A 15,751-nucleotide genomic window follows, 5' to 3' on the forward strand; every position below is an offset into this window, starting at 1 on the left:
TCAGAGGGGACCTTTGATGTTTTTCTCTGTAGCTCATATAGCCTTAACTTGTTAAAATCTCATTAACTGAGATATTTGTTGCACTGGGATGCAGAGGATTCAGAAAGCGATTGTGAAAAGCACACAGTGCCCACTGAGAAACAAATTTGTGAAGTTTTCAAACTAGGATGCAACTGCGACTCAAAGTCAAATAAGTGACTTTGAGCCATATGGAAGTAAACAGAGCACAGACCTACCTCCAAATTGTCAAAGCCTCTCCCGTGTCGTTCCGTTGGTAAAAGGGAGGGTGGCAATTCGTGGACGCTCCAGCGAGAGATGTCAGCTAACAGCTCCGCAGCAGCCTCGCGTCGCAAACTTCACTTAAGACTCAGCCACCTCTGCGGGGCTCCAACTCCTCGAGCTCTGCTGGTGGAAGCGGCCGTGGGGCTTCGGGGCTGCGTGAGACTGGCCTGTGCCTGCCCTTCCCTGCCTGCGTCTCCCCGACCCCGCCGTCAAATGGACTCGGAAACACTGCGACTTGTCTCCGGGAGTTGCTTGAGGGTTAAAGGACGTGGATGCCTCTCAGGCCCTGAACCCAGTGGTTGGCACAGAGGAGCGCTCAGCAACCACGGAATCAATGCAACCAGAGCACGGACGCCACCCTCCCCAGCAAACCTCAATTTAACAGATGCCCACCAAGAAAATGACGTCTTCTCAGTGTCCCCCGAGTCATCCCCTTGGTGCCAGACTCTGGGGCAGGTTTCTAGGACACAAAGGTGAGCAAGTTAAACACTGCGCCTGCCCTCCGACGGGGACAGATATATGATTCCTCCACTTGGCTTCAAATACGCACGCGTTTGTGAAGTAAAATCAGGGTCACCCTCAGATAGGGCCGATGCACCGTAGGGGAAATCTGGAAAGGCATCTGCTGGAGGAGCAGCTGGGGAAATGCAGGGCCGGGAAGCGCCCCCGTGGGCCTTCTCTGCGAGGGTGCTGTGGGGGGACAAGGGGACTGAGAGGTACCTGGTGGGAGCCCTGGCTGCCCGGGGCACTCCCCCTCCGCGGGGTCCCCCTCCTCCGGAAGACGGGCACTGCCCTGGTCAGAGGCCTGAGCGTGGTCATCGCAGCCTGGGCACACACCACACGAGATGATGCACGAGGCTGACGCCGCTGCCTCGCAGATGCCCTGTGGTCACAGCGACCTCTCAGGGCCTGAGCCTCCTGCTGTCTGTCCTCAGCCTCGGTGCCCCCAAGGGGCCCTGCTGCCACCCTAGGAGGTGACACGGGCCCCATGCTCCAGTCTGTGGGTTCATCACATGCAAGGCCCACCCCTGTGGCCGTCCAGCCAATGAGGGTGCAGCTGGTGGGCTCCTGTGGCTGCTCTCTGGAGCTATCCAGATGTGGGAGCAGCCTGTGCAAAGCTTCTGAGGCCAGAGTGTGCCTGATGTGTTCAAGGAAAAGCCAAGTGCTCGGAGCAGAGTAAGTGAGAGAGACTAGTAGGAAATGTGATCAGAAAGAGAATAAGCATGCAGGCTTCTACTGTACATGAGATCTGAAGTCCCTGGAGGGTTTGGATCCTTAGAGAGGATTCTGTCTTCTGTTTTGGAAAGATGCCTGTGGCTGCTTGACTGTGAACAGGTTATAATGGGCTGAAGAGTGAAGCCGGAAGGCCAATTAGAAAGGTACTGCTTCATGCCTGGGCACTGTGGCGGAAACTGTGTGCCCTTCAGGCCCTGCAGAGGGAAATGGCAGAAGAGCTGCAAAGAGGATCATCTGATGGAGGAGATGGAGAACCAGGTGAGAGCAGTGTTCGGACAACAAGGGGAGGTCTATAGGGAGTGGGTGACATGGGTGTGGAGTGCAGGGGGCTAGAAATGTCTGCTGGGCTTAGGTGATCACCAGTGGCTGTGGGATGGATTTGGGCAGCAACAAGTCACAAGGGGAGAATAGAGAGTGTGGTCTGTCCTTTCAGCAAGTGTCAGCATGAAAAAAAAAGAGAGAGATGGGGAAGAATGAAGGCAAGGTTTTTCCTTAACGTACTAGTCATGGTTGAGCCTTTAGAGTGTGTGCTCTGTGCTGGTACTGTGCTGAGCACTTGATGTGCAGCAACTGATTTCATCCGCAAAGTTTTTCATGGTAGGTGTTATTATTATTATCCCCACTTTATAGATGAGGGTCCCGAGGCTAAAGGAAGCGGAACAACTTGCCTGAGGGTGCCAGCCAGGGGGAAATGGGATGTGGGCCTGAGCAGTCTGTCTCCATCATTGGTGCCCATGAGCACAGGGTCACGCTCAGCGGCCAGAGCCTGGAGACATCCATCCTTCTACTCCTTCCCCCTTCATTCCAGAAACACTCCCCAAGAGAGTGGTAAAGAGCCCGGGGAGAGGGGTTGGTTGACAGATCAGGAGGAGGTCTGGGGTGTGTGCTAGCATCTTTCCCTGGCTTTCTGATCCTTGTAAGCTGTGAGCCGGTGTATTTGCTTCTTGCTCCAACTTTAGGGGCAGTGGTTTTCCTTTAACATCTGATGTATCTGAAAAGAGTTGTTGATTTTCAATTCATCTTTTTTCTTGTTATGAGGATGAGAGTCATGACTTCCAAGCTCCTTACTTGCTGGGGAGGAAACCTGGTTTTATTTTTATGTCGGAGAATGCTCTAGTTTTTAGGAGATATATGCTAAAAAAATTTAGGAATGAGGTGTCATGAGGTTAGAAAATGTCTTTGAAAAGCTTCAGCATTTTGGGGAGGAAGAGATTTTCCTCTACCCTTCTAGCTTTTTCTGGCTGGTCTAAGAATTAAACTTTTTAAAATTTTAATTTTATTGGAATATAGTTGACTTACAATGTTGTGTTAGTTTCAGAAGTAATAAGACTTAAATTGACATGAGACTGATTAACAGGAGAAAATCACACAAAAGTTTAATAATGTGTATACATGGGAGAGACTCCAGGAGAACTGAGTAACTCCCCCAAATGGACAAAACCTTCATCTTACATAGCAGCTTCAGCTAAAGATAGAAAAGGATGTTGGGGGTAGGGGTTTGGAACGTAAAAGGGGAGGAAGGCATTTCACATGAAGATGGAAAAGCAAGTGTTTTGTAAACAAATGTTTGCTGGGCCCTGCAGAGACAATGGGACACGGGGTGGACTGTGATCTCTAAGAGTTGCCCCCCCCAGACCCAGCCCATATTCTTACAGATGTCTCTGGTGATAGTTCTATTCTGAGAACAAGCCCTGTATCTAAATTCTTTAGGTGGTTAGGGGGAAAGTCAGAGTTTCTTCTTGAGTCTTTTGGGTGTAAGAGACGTTTTGGAGTGGCAAATTTTGCTCTCCTATGTGCACGGTGTTCATGGCAAGAATGTTAATGATAGTTGAGTTTAGATGGTGAATATTTGGGTGTTCATGGTGCTATTCTTTCAATTTCTCTGTATATTTAAAATTTTACATATTATTTTGAATTTAAAAATCAAAAGGAAAATAGGAATCTAATCATGTGAAGGAGCATGGAAGCGACTATTTCCCTAAGGGAAATTGTCAGCCTGGTGAGGTTTGACATCCTTAACTGACAAGGTGAAAGAAACCAGAGGCACACAACATGAGGATTCTAACGCTGCCAGAATTGATCTGGGCCCCCAAGTTGTTATGATCTAACAGCTGGGAGGAACAGGAAGTGGACTTAATATTGGGTGGAATTATAGATTAGTTTCAAATACCCTGGTTTGTGTAGGGGCCTTAAGTTTTGCACTTGGTTTTCTTGGACCCCATCTAGAATGACCCCAGGCATCTGGCAGAAGCAAATGAAAATCCTCTCTGGAGTAAGCTGCTAGCATTCTAGGTCTCAAATTATTCTTACAAATATATTTTAAACACAGTGGACAGCAGGAGTGCAAAAACACGTAGGCACAGATAGAAACAAGTCTCTGTGAATGCAAACCAGCAGAAACGGAGTCACTTTGCCCAGTTTGACAGGCACTTGCCAATAGGTTTTGTTTTAGTCTGTTCAGGCTGCTCTAACAGAATGTCATAAACTGGGTGTCTTATAAACAACAGAAATTTATTTTTCATAGTTCTGGAGCTTGGGAAGCCCAAGATCAAGATGCTGACAGATTCGGTGTCTGGTGAACGCTCACTTCCTGATTCTTACACAGAGGTCTTCTTGCAGTGTCCTCACCTGGCAGAAGAGAACTCTGGTCTCTTCAGCTCCTTATATGGGCACTAATCCCATTCATGAGGGCTCTACCCTCATGACCCAATCGCATCCCAAAGGCCTCACCTCTAAATACCATCACACTGGGGGTTAGGATTTCAACATCTGAATTGGGAAGAGGGGGAACACAAACATTCAGTCCATAAGTTTGTTTTGTTTACTCTGTGAAGGTCTTTTTGCCACTAATATTTTATTTTCTCATTATCATATTCTGCTTCACAGCAAATAGTTTGCATAGTCAAAGAAGGAATTACTCTGATGATTAAAGGCTGTTTAAAAATGCAGATTTTAAGTAGGTAAACATCAGGTAGATCTGGGTGGGCCATATTCCAAGTCTGGCAAAATCCACTATTAGACAAATTGTAAAAAAGGCAGAGAAGAAAAGGACATTAGGTAATAAACTTCTAATTGCATATTAATTACATGTTGATCATATGTAATATTTACTATGCCTGGAAAGCATCTCCAAACGATTTATTCTGTAATGACTGAATAATAGTGATTTGGTTAGTGCTTTCATTTGCAACAGCATATCTCCAATACTAAATAAGATAAGCCTGTTCTAAAATTTTAAGGTATAAGTAATATTTTTAAAATATTATACTTGATTATACTTACCAAAGGAACATTATTTTTTTATAATTCTTTTTTGAATTTTAGAATTTTATTTTTTTATATAGCAGGTTCTCATTAGTCATCCATTTTATATGTATTAGCGTGTACATGTCAATCCCAATCTCCCAATTCATCCCACCACCACCCCACTCCACCGCCCCTTTCCCCCCTCGGTGTCCATACGTTTGAGGAACGTTAATTTTTTCCCTTTGTGTTAAATATGGATTTAGTCTTTTACCTAAAAAGGAATTAATGTGATCAAAATTATTAACTCCCGGGACTTCCCTGGAGGTCCAGTGGTTAAGACTCCACACTTCCACTGCAGGGGGCGCGGGTTCTATCCGCGGTCAGGGAACTACGATCCCTCATGCCACGCTGCAGAACAAAAAAAAAAAGATTAATTCCAGCCATCACTGTTGATTCATACCTAGTATCCGATCAGTCTCTGAAACTTTTGCTTCTGTCCTCCTCATTGCACGGTTGCTGGAGTCAATGCGTTCAGGTGAATTTGGGGGAAGACCAGTAGGAGGCTTCACAAGAGCTACAGGAGGTCCTTTCTTCAGGCTGCCCTGAGTTCCAGAACCTCCGGGTCTGCATAATGGCTCATGGCTGGTAATTGTGTGTGAGGATGATTCCAGGGCAAGGTACACTTACGTCCTTGTACAGTTGACTTATAATTTGCACCTGACTATACTCAACTGGCAGAAAAACATGGACACAGTGGGTTAATACTTCCACATATTTGGGGGGGAATTCAACCCATAGCACCCTGTTTTAATTTATATTGGGCTGTATTAACTATTTTATGTGAGATTGAAGGTCCAAGGGCTTCCATTTTGTAAAACCAATTGTGCCAAAGACTTTCTCTTTCATTGAATCAGAGCATATTTTTGGGTAATGGGCATTTGACTATGGGGGAATTTATGCAAGGCAACCGTTCTAATGGTTAGGGTGAGGCATATTTCTGTCCTTTATTTTGTGTTTGATAACTCTCTCCTAAATGTATAATTGGTACCTTTTTAAGATTTAGTGAAGATCTCCAGGTATAACTGTATTCGTTTCCTAAGTCTGATGCTGATGAAGGCTATGAAGCTTTGCCAACTGGTGCATATCAACAGATGCTAAAGTTAATTCAGAACCTCTCTTGTAGAAGTACAAAAGCCAGTTAGCATAATTTAATCTTTTGTTGCATAAATTCTTTTAGTAAATTTTGGATTTCCAATTGGGTGAAACTATGAACCTCTATTTTAGTTTTTTGTCCCCCTCACCAGCCAGTGTTTTGCTTTTTGAGTAGTTACTGGATACTTCCAGGGTCTTCTCTGTTCTGCTTAACCCCAAATTTGGTTTAGATGTCAAGACAGGTTACGCCTTACATGCATTAAAGCACTAGTAACAAGATTACTACTCACATATTGAGGCTTTCTTGGGAGACCAGGGCAGCCTCCCCAAGTAGGTCTGAAAATGGCTTGAGTGAACAGGGAAAGGAAATTGACTTTGGGGCTTTACTGTCACATCTTCTTTAAAATGATGTGGTCCACATATACAATGGAATATTATTCAGCCATTAAAAAGAATGAAATAATGCCACCTGCAGCAATATGGATGGACCTAGAGATCGTCACACTGAGTGAAGTAAGTCAGACAGAGAAAGACAAATATCCTATGATATCACTTATATGTGGAATCTAAAAAAAATGGTACAAATGAACTTACTTACAAAACAGAAACAGACTCATAGACTTAGAGAACTGAACTTATGGTTACCAGGGGGAAGGGGTGGGGGGAGGGATAGGCTGGGAGTTTGGGATGTACACACTGCTATATTTAAAATAGATAACCAACAAGGACCTGCTGTATAGCACAGGAAACTCTGCTCAACATTACGTTTCTAAGTGGGAAAAGAATTTGAGAAAGAATAGATACATGTAAAGAAAAAGTTGTAATAAGAGGGAGAAATTGGCAAATGTATTCCACAATGAATGCATAATTCATGTACACAAAATGCTAAATAAAAACTAAGAAAAAACAGAGACATATAAAAAAAGGAGGGAGTGCTCAGGCTCTCTTATGAGCTTGCCCACATGTAGGGGAGAAGGGGAAGGGGTAGTAGTAGGGCTTAAAATCTCTCAGCAAACATTAAAACTGAAGTAAAACACGTTACTACAGACGTTTCCTTGACAAACTCTGGGGTAGGAGCAATTATGACCTTCACTTTACAGCTGAAGAAATGTGGCTTAGATAAATCATATTCTCACAGTGATGGGATTTGAACACACATTTATTTTATGTCAGTCAGTGCTTGTGTCTTTAACTGATATAAGGTAAAGTGGGGAACATTTGCACTAACAACAAGTTGATTTCCAAAGCAAGTGAGCAGAGTGTTCTTATTATGTCTGGATTCCTGTAAATTAATGAAAAATGTTGCACCAGTTATGTGCAGTATACAATTACCCTTTAAATTTCAGGATGTTACTGCTGGTATATGAATCCTTATTCCAGTTGACATGAAGTTCACCTTTACATCAGTGCCTCGTACTGCATTAATGAAAATGTTCTGGCCTGAGGACACACATGTCCCTCTCTGCCACCAGCAATGCTGTAGACAGAGGCTGTAGGTTGGTGTGTTTGTAGGCTATGGAACTTCACAGTCTTGTGCCTGACTTGGGGCAATGACTCCCTGAGCACCATTAGTATCACCAGCAGCAGTGCTTCCAGCCTAGATGCCCAGACTGGCACCCATCTGGGTCACAGGCAGATCTCGGGATCCCCAGCCCCAGGGAGAACTGGAATTGAGCTCATGCATGGCTGCAAGAGTAGTTGTCCTAGCTCTCTGGGAATATGGCACATGCCGAGTTATTCCAGCAATGCTTCTCAACAGCAGATGCTAGCAGAACTTTCAGGGATACAAATGGAATGTTCTCTCCTGAGAGAACACAAGTAATTGCATAGCCAAGGACCTGACCATCAGCGTGATGTGGAGACCAGCTCAAGACTCGGGAGCCCCAGCCCTTCTGATACTGCGAGGAGCATGAGCTTTGCCACACTCCAAGACCTCTTCTTTGGAAATGGGCTGGAGAGGAGGGGAACAGTGTCACTGGGGAGGTGAACTTTGAAGGGATTGAACATACAGTAGATCCAACCAAGACTGAGCCAAATCAAAGAGATTGGCTGAGATGACCACAGTGATGAATGCTAAGGTCATCAGAGCACTCCCTGCATGCTAGACACTGTTCTGAGCACTTTAGTAGTATCATCTCATTCAATCCTCACAAACTCTTAAGGAAGGAAGTGTTGTTGTCCTCTCCCCTTTACAGAGGGGGAGCTTGTGGATCAGAGAGTTTAAGGGACTTGCCCGAGATCCCACAGAACCGGAATTGGAAATTAAACAGCCTGTCTCCTGAGCTTGTACTCCTAACACTTCTGTGTGCAGCATCATTTTCCTAATGTGGACAAATGGTAGTCACGTAACTATGACCCAGCAGGGCTGGAGTTTATCAAGCCAATTCATTTTGTGATGGCAGATAAACATGCTACGTGAGCTAGATGTATCTGAGTGTTCTATCCCAGGAGTTGTTCTGATAAGCCACATTTCTCACAGCAGTAACAATTGGTCTGGAAGAGAGAGCAAAAAAGGGGAGAAAAATTCTTTTGCCCCTTCTCCCACTATCTTTCTCTAAGTCCCAGGACCTGATTCATGAGGCACCAAGAGAAGTCATGGTGACGCACAATGTCTCTGAACACTGTGGCCACGTGCATTGGCAAGATCTGACAGTGGCTGCCTCCACCTGAGTTACTCCATGTTCAGGGCTGAATACACTGAATTACAGGCGCTGGAAGGCAGGGCAGACATTACCTATGTTTGGGTACCACCTGTGTATCTGTTGCCTGGACACTCAGCTCTCTTCTCTCAGGCTTTTCCTTGACTTGAGCAAAATCTCTCCATTAAAACTTCTCCCATGGGAGGAATTACAAAAAGTGTCCTAATAGTGTTCATTGCATTTCAACAGGTCCACTGGGTAATGTCAGCGATTGTGGCCTCAAGATCCCAGTGATTACCCAGTGAAAGCTGCAAGGTAATTCAGTCCCAGGTAGGATTCTCTACACTTCCTTGATCTCTGGATCCAGCCTTGGCAATGACTCTCAAATTACTGCTTTTTGTTAAATACCAATTCACATAAATGGGATGTTTAATTGTAGAAAATATGGTTGTGAGTGGTCAGACTTCTCAGGCCATATTACCTTGTGAGTGTCTGATATAGAACAAGTATATAGTTAACATTAAAGTGCGTGACCCATGTGGATATTGTCTAGAAGTAGGACATGGATTTTTACAGGATATTTTTACTAACAGTAAGGACAGGGCTTTGTGTTTCTTACAGTGCTGCTGTTTAAGGAACTAAAATGACTGTTATGATGAAATGTGCCTTGTCCCCATATTGGCTGTCCTACTCAGTCTCACATAACAACTGAGGAAATTGAGACACATCTGTGGAAGAGCGATCCAGGTCACACACACCCTTCCTAGAGTGCAGGGAAGGCTCAGTCATCCAGGTTTCTTCTCACCCATGTAGAACCATGTAAAGGCACTAAGATACTGTTTTCAGTGTTCAAAACAAATAGAAGGATGGGAATTGTTTCCTTGTCTTCCACAAGGATCAAGAGGAGGCAAACTGAAGGGGTGGAAGGCGGGGACTCTGAAGCCAAACAAATTGGGTTTACACCCTGGTTCTGCCACGCACTAGCTATATGACCTTGGGCCAATTACATGCCTTTCCCGTACCCCAATGCCCTGCTCTGGGTAAATGGGCATGATAGTGGCACTCACCAAACCTGTTAAGACATGAAATGAGCCGGCTGAAGAGACTCAATGTGGAAACAGCCATGATAGTGAGCTGTTTCAAGATATGAAAATCTACATTATAGATTTAGCAATTAAAACAGGAATAAAAATTTGTCCATGGAACAGAACAGAGATTTTCGACATAGACTCATGTATATGACAGAATGAAGGAACTGATAAGGTTGACATTTCAAATCAGACTATGCCCCAAAGCAAGGTCTTATGACCACTGCTGGAAACAAGTGTGTGTGGTGGGGAGGTGGCTGGGGGGCGGGGCAGGAGGCCCCAGGGTCCACTGGATTAAGTGGGTTTCATCATCTCTTTCAGGCCACCTCGGTCGTGCTCTCTTCCTGAAGCTGCCTATGGCGTCAAACAGTCATGGATAAAGGAGCCTCTGAAGTCAGTCCCAGGATGCCCCACCCATCGTCAGAAGGATGGCAGATGAATACCTAAAACCCTCCCTGGCCTCCAAAAACATAATGAGATTTTTATTCAGTAGGCAACTGGGGAGGCACAGAAATGATGCGGATTTGTCCAAATGGCTATGGATGCTGACACGATCTGCACCAGGATGGAGTTGGCCATTGCCAAAAAGTCGTATAACCTACCTGCTTATGCCTATCTGTAATTTTGGAAAATGAAAAAAAAATGTAGAGGACTTCCCTGGTGGCACAGTGGTTGAGAATCCGCCTGCCAATGCAAGGGACATGGGTTCGAGCCCTGGTCCAGGAAGATACCACATACTGTGGAGCAGCTAAGCCCGTGCACCACAACTACTGAGCCTGAGCTCTAGAGCCCGCGAAGCACAACTACTGAGCCCGCGTGCCACAACTACTGAAGCCCGTGCACCTAGAGCCCGTGCTCAACAATAAGAGAAGCCACCGTAATGAGAAGCCCGCGCACCGCAACGAAGAGTAGCCCCCGCCCGCCGCAACTAGAGAAAGCCCACGTGGAGCAACGAAGATCCAACACAGCCATAAATAAATAAATAATTGTAGAATAACAAACTCCTCCCTTGTTTCACCTGTTAAAATAAAAGGTGCCTGTCACTCCTTTTCATTTGATATGTTGTTATGTCGATACAGTTTTCCTGGGTTACACTGGAGAGGGGATTCTATGCATCCTAACAGTCTATGCCGGGGCTCTCAGACACAGCGGAGATGGTGAGATCACACTGCATGTCAGATTTCTTCCATCTTTAATCTGAAAAAAAAATGGAATAGTTATGTAGTTCTAGGTCACTCAAGGAAGACATCCACTGCGAAGCAAGCACACTGCTTCTCTGCTGGCCCTGAAACTGCCCTCTCCGCCCCCAAGAGACACTCTACTGCTGGGAGGCACGGCCACAAAGAGGCCAGGCCCAGGAAACTTTCCCCACTGCCCACTGGCAGGGGCTCCTGCCTCCAGAAGCTCCCCACACAGCAAGCATCCCTTTCTCAGAGGCAGCAGGTGGAACCCCTTCCCCCACCTAGAATGCCAAGGTGGCCCGGCCTGGGGAAGCTCCTTGCATTTCCCCAGGCAGCATCCCCAGAAGCCTGCGGTAAACCAAGCAAACCAAAACAGCACCGCAGAGGCTTGGAAATTCATGCTGTCCTCCCAAGCACAGCCCACGGCAGGAGGCCAGGGCCTGCTCGCCAAACCTCAACAGGGGACTGCAAGCTAGAGCAGCGGTCCCCAACCTTCTTGGCACCAGGTTTCCATGGAAGACAATTTTCCCACGGACGGGGGAGCGGGGGTGGTCCAGGCGGTAATGGGAGCGACGGGGAGCCGCAGACAAAGCTTCGCTCGCTCGCCCGCCCCTCACCTCCTGCTGTGCGGCCAGGTTCCTAACAGGCCTCCGACCAGGATCGGTCCTCAGCCCGGGGTTTGGGGACCCCTGTGCTACAGTACACAGCTGCAACAGAACCCAGTGTCTCCTGACACCGCACCAAAATGTCCAGGACACAGTGGAAGGTCACCCTTCATACAAAGAACCAGGAAAAGAACCAGGCGCAAAGAGGAAAGTAACTTGTCCCAAGCCACGGAGCCAGTGGGCAGAGGGCAGAGCCAAGATTCGAACCCCTTTGATCCAAGCTGACACTGGCTATTGCAGCAGTGACCTGCCTCCCTGTGGAAACAGGCCCTCTTCACTGTTCCCTCTGTGCGCTTGCGGGGAAATCTGGAGGATGGAAATTCCCGACTAAACTACAAAGTCACTTGCCCGTGTAGGTCTACTCAGGGCAATCAAGAGACTCCAGGTGGGGAAGTACGACACCGTGATGTCCCAGTCGCGGCCACCAAACCGCACATAAAACATCTCTGTCTCACTGACTCACCTATTCCCTCCGTCTCCAAACCTCTGTCAGCATGGATTTTAAAAGACTGACAGCTTCTTGGCAAGCTGTGCAGATGCAGCTTCTGCACGCTGTTGTGGATCTCCTGGGACAGGATGGTTGGCAGCTGCTCCAACACCAGCAGCGCCAGGACCTGCTCCATGGTGCGCATCTCAAGCCAAAGCCACCCAGCGGTGGCAAAGCTCCAGAAGCCACCTGAGGGTTTCTGGGGGACCAGCGGCAGAACACATAGAAGCGCAGATGACATGCTTTCAAGCTGGGCCTCCCAGGGCTCCAGGCGCAGAAACTACTCTGCTATCACAAGGAGGACTCCTTTTTGCTCCTGGGAGTTGGGGTCAAACGCAGACCACCTTGGCCTGGAAACCAGCTGCGACAGCTGGCGAAGGCGCCTGGCTCCTCATCCAACAATACACAGAATCCGCAGGAGTTGGCGTACCCCTGGGGCCACTCAGTCCATGAGCCCAACTCCAACCCAGGCGGAGCAGATTCATGTGCCTTGGCCTCTGTAGGCTCGCGACAGTGGGGCGCCTGCCCCAGGTCTCGCTTCCACCAGAGCCTCTGCGAGGCACAATCCCAGGCAGCTCTTTCTTCTCTGTCTTGGACCAACACTAAACTTTGGCGTCCAAAGACACACACACTCACAAACTAGCTCGGGACGAATGTGAGGACTACATCTCCAGAATGACATCATCGCCTCTGGCCTGGCCACAACTCACAGCTGACCACCCAGAAGGGAAAATTTAACTCCCGGGGCGGGACCTGCGGACGACCAATTGGAAGACAAGAGGAGGGGCCATTTGGGCTAACCTAAAGACCCAAGAGCCCTCTGGTGGCGGCCGAAAGCAGAGAGGAATGCATGGGGTACTTTCGTCGAAGCTCGGTTCTTTAGGAGAAGAAAATACAAAGGTAGCTAGGCCACTGTGACCTGGGAGCGGACGATCAGAGTCATTATCCCCAGAAAAGTTTATTGAAATGCAAATTCTCGAGTTCATGCGAGATCCAATGAGTACGGGTGTCGGGGTAGAGCGCAGAAGTCTGAATTTTTAAGATACTCGCAAAAAAATTCTTCCTAAAAAGAGAGGTTTGAGAATCACTGATACAGTCATAACAGATTTAAGGATGTCCCCAGTCGCTCCGGTTACTCTAGGGCTGACGGGAGAGAAGCCCTCACTAGGATCTAGAACTGGAGCACGCCCCACCCAGTCCCCGGGAATCTAGAGTCGCTTAAGACCGGAAATGGGATCGCTTGCAAAAGCGGCCTCAGGCCGAGGGGAGACCAAGGAAACTCCCAGCCTCTCCCGCGTCAGCATCCTTAGGGGCCGAGATCTTTAGGCGAGTGGCGTGTAGCCTGCCGGGGGTTGTAGTCCGCAGCGCGGCCGCGCGCCTGCGCCCTGGGCAGCTGCCCCCGGTGAGCCTGGGAGAGCCGTGGGCGCTGAGGCGGTGAGTCCCGGAGCGGTCAGAGGGCGTGGCCGTCCCTGGGGCGCGGGCGCGGGGAGCGGGGCTCCCTTCCCGCTCGGGCTGCGCTAACCGGCCGCTTCCAGCCCCGGTCCGGGTGCGGGCACGGGAAGGAGCGACGGGCGGCGGGCCCCTGTCCGGCCCGGGTCCCCGCCGCCGCTCCCTGCGACCCGGCCGGGCCTTCCCGGGCTTCTCCGGGGCGGGGAGCGCCCCTCCGGGCGGCGGGACATCCTCCCCGGGGAGCACGCTCGGGCCGCGCCGCAGCCCCCCGATTTTAAGCCGCCTTTTAGGCTTGTCCCCCTATCCTTTCCCCGAGTGCCCTCTCTTTACACCCTTCTTCATCCACGGGCCCTGTGGGCTGGCTTCATTCAGGAGGCTTTGAGGAGAAGCCATCAGCCCCGGGGTGGAGTGAAGTTTTCATCTGGAAGGGCCAACGGGGAGAAAGCCGGAGGGTCAAGTCCCTGGTCGGCGTGGTGGAAGGTTGGGCACCGTCCGAGGAGGGTTGCCCAGTTGTGAGGCTGGAGCGCATTCAAGGCGGGTCCATAGCCCAGACCAGCACGGTCCCTGGATGCCCTCCAGCGACGGTTAGGTGCCTTGGCGGGGTGGGGTGGGAGGAAATAGAAGCTTCCTAGGAAATGAGCTTTCCTGAGCGCTTCCTCTGTGCCAGGCACACTGCTGTTCCTTTCCCTGCGCTGGGATCCGCCTCAGGAACTTCTATGAAAGAGATGCCGTGATTATGTCGTGTTAGCGACAGAAGCCCTGGGCGTCGGGGTCTCCGAGCTAGCATGTTATCACGAGATGGGTCTGCCGCTGAAGCCCAGGCTGCCATCAAGATAACGGTGCTATGGGGGCAGTGTCCATCTGGGCTGACTGGGGGGGATCACGAGCATAGTTTTCCTTGTCCCACCACTCCAAGGAGGAGGACAGGTACATGAGGCGTCCTGGCAAATGCAGACAGAGTGCAGCCACAGCACACAGGGCGGTGGGGGGAGTGGGCACCGGTGCTGAGACCTGTGGGGACATGTACGCGACGGCCTCCGTGACCTCAGAGGCTGCACTCAGAGAACATGTGGATGTTTGGGACGCGAGCAGTGCAGGAGTCTGTAGATTCCAACCTCCTCCCCACTTCCCTGTGGCGTTTACTGTGTGACTTGGGACAAAGTTATTCCGTCCTCCTCAGCCTCACCTCAGTCCCCTCATCTGTATTCAGGGCACAGTACCAGAGCCCGTCTTCTAACGTTGGGTGAGCGCTGAATGAACCAATGCGTGTGGGAGGCTTAGAACAGTAGCTGGCACAAGGCGTGATGAATGTGACAGATGTTCTTGGTTATTAATGTAGACCCGATTCTTGCTGGCCTGCCCTGTTGCCATGTGTTTTGCTCATGGGAAAGTCATTTAGAATGCTGTTTCAGGATGAGGGTCACGGTGATGTTGCCTGAGCTCTCCATAACCTCCAGTGGAGAGGAATGAGGGACTGATTGGTGGTTTGCTGTCTTTGCAAGGCATGGCCCTAGCCAAGATGCCCATGGTTGAAGGTGACTAAGGGTTACTCAAAGGTAGATGGACTTTCATGGTTCTTCACCATTGTACGTATTGCTCTTCCATTTCTTCTGTGGCCTAGCTATATTCAGAAACACAAGATATTTGAAATTAGTCTGGGAGTGCATTTAAAGGCCACTAAATCTGTAGGGGTTCACTGGGTCCATGGAATTCTAGAGCAGAGCTGTCCAATAGAACTTTCTTCAAAGATGTCTCTTTTTAAAAATTTTTATTGGGGTATAGTCAATTAACCATGTTGTGTTAGTTTCATGTGTACAGCAAAGTGAATCTGTTATACATATATCCACTCTTTCTTTAGATTCTTTTCCCATATAGACCATTACACAGTACTGAATAGAGTTCTCTGTGCTATACAGTAGGTCCTTATTAGTTATCTGTTTTATATATAGTCGTGTGTATGTGTCAATCCCAATCTTCCAGTTTATCCCTCCCCCACCCCTTACCCCCCGGTAACCGTAAGTTTATTTTCTACATCTGTAACTGTATTTCTGTTTTGTCCATAAGTTCATTTGTAGCCTTTTTTTAGATTCCACATATAAGCGATATCATATATTTGTCTTTGTCTGACTTACTTCACTAAGTATGACAACCTCTAGGTCCATCAATGTTGCTGCAGATGGCATTATTTCATCCTTTTTTATAGTTGAGTAATTTTCCATTGTATATATGTACCACACAAAGATGTCTCTTGAGCACTTGAAATGTGGCTAGTATGAATGAGAAATTGAATTTTTAGTTTTAATTAATTTAAACTTCCAAATAGGAC

This window comes from Hyperoodon ampullatus (genome assembly GCF_949752795.1).
Source record: "Hyperoodon ampullatus genome assembly, chromosome: X".
Taxonomy (NCBI): domain Eukaryota; kingdom Metazoa; phylum Chordata; class Mammalia; order Artiodactyla; family Ziphiidae; genus Hyperoodon; species Hyperoodon ampullatus.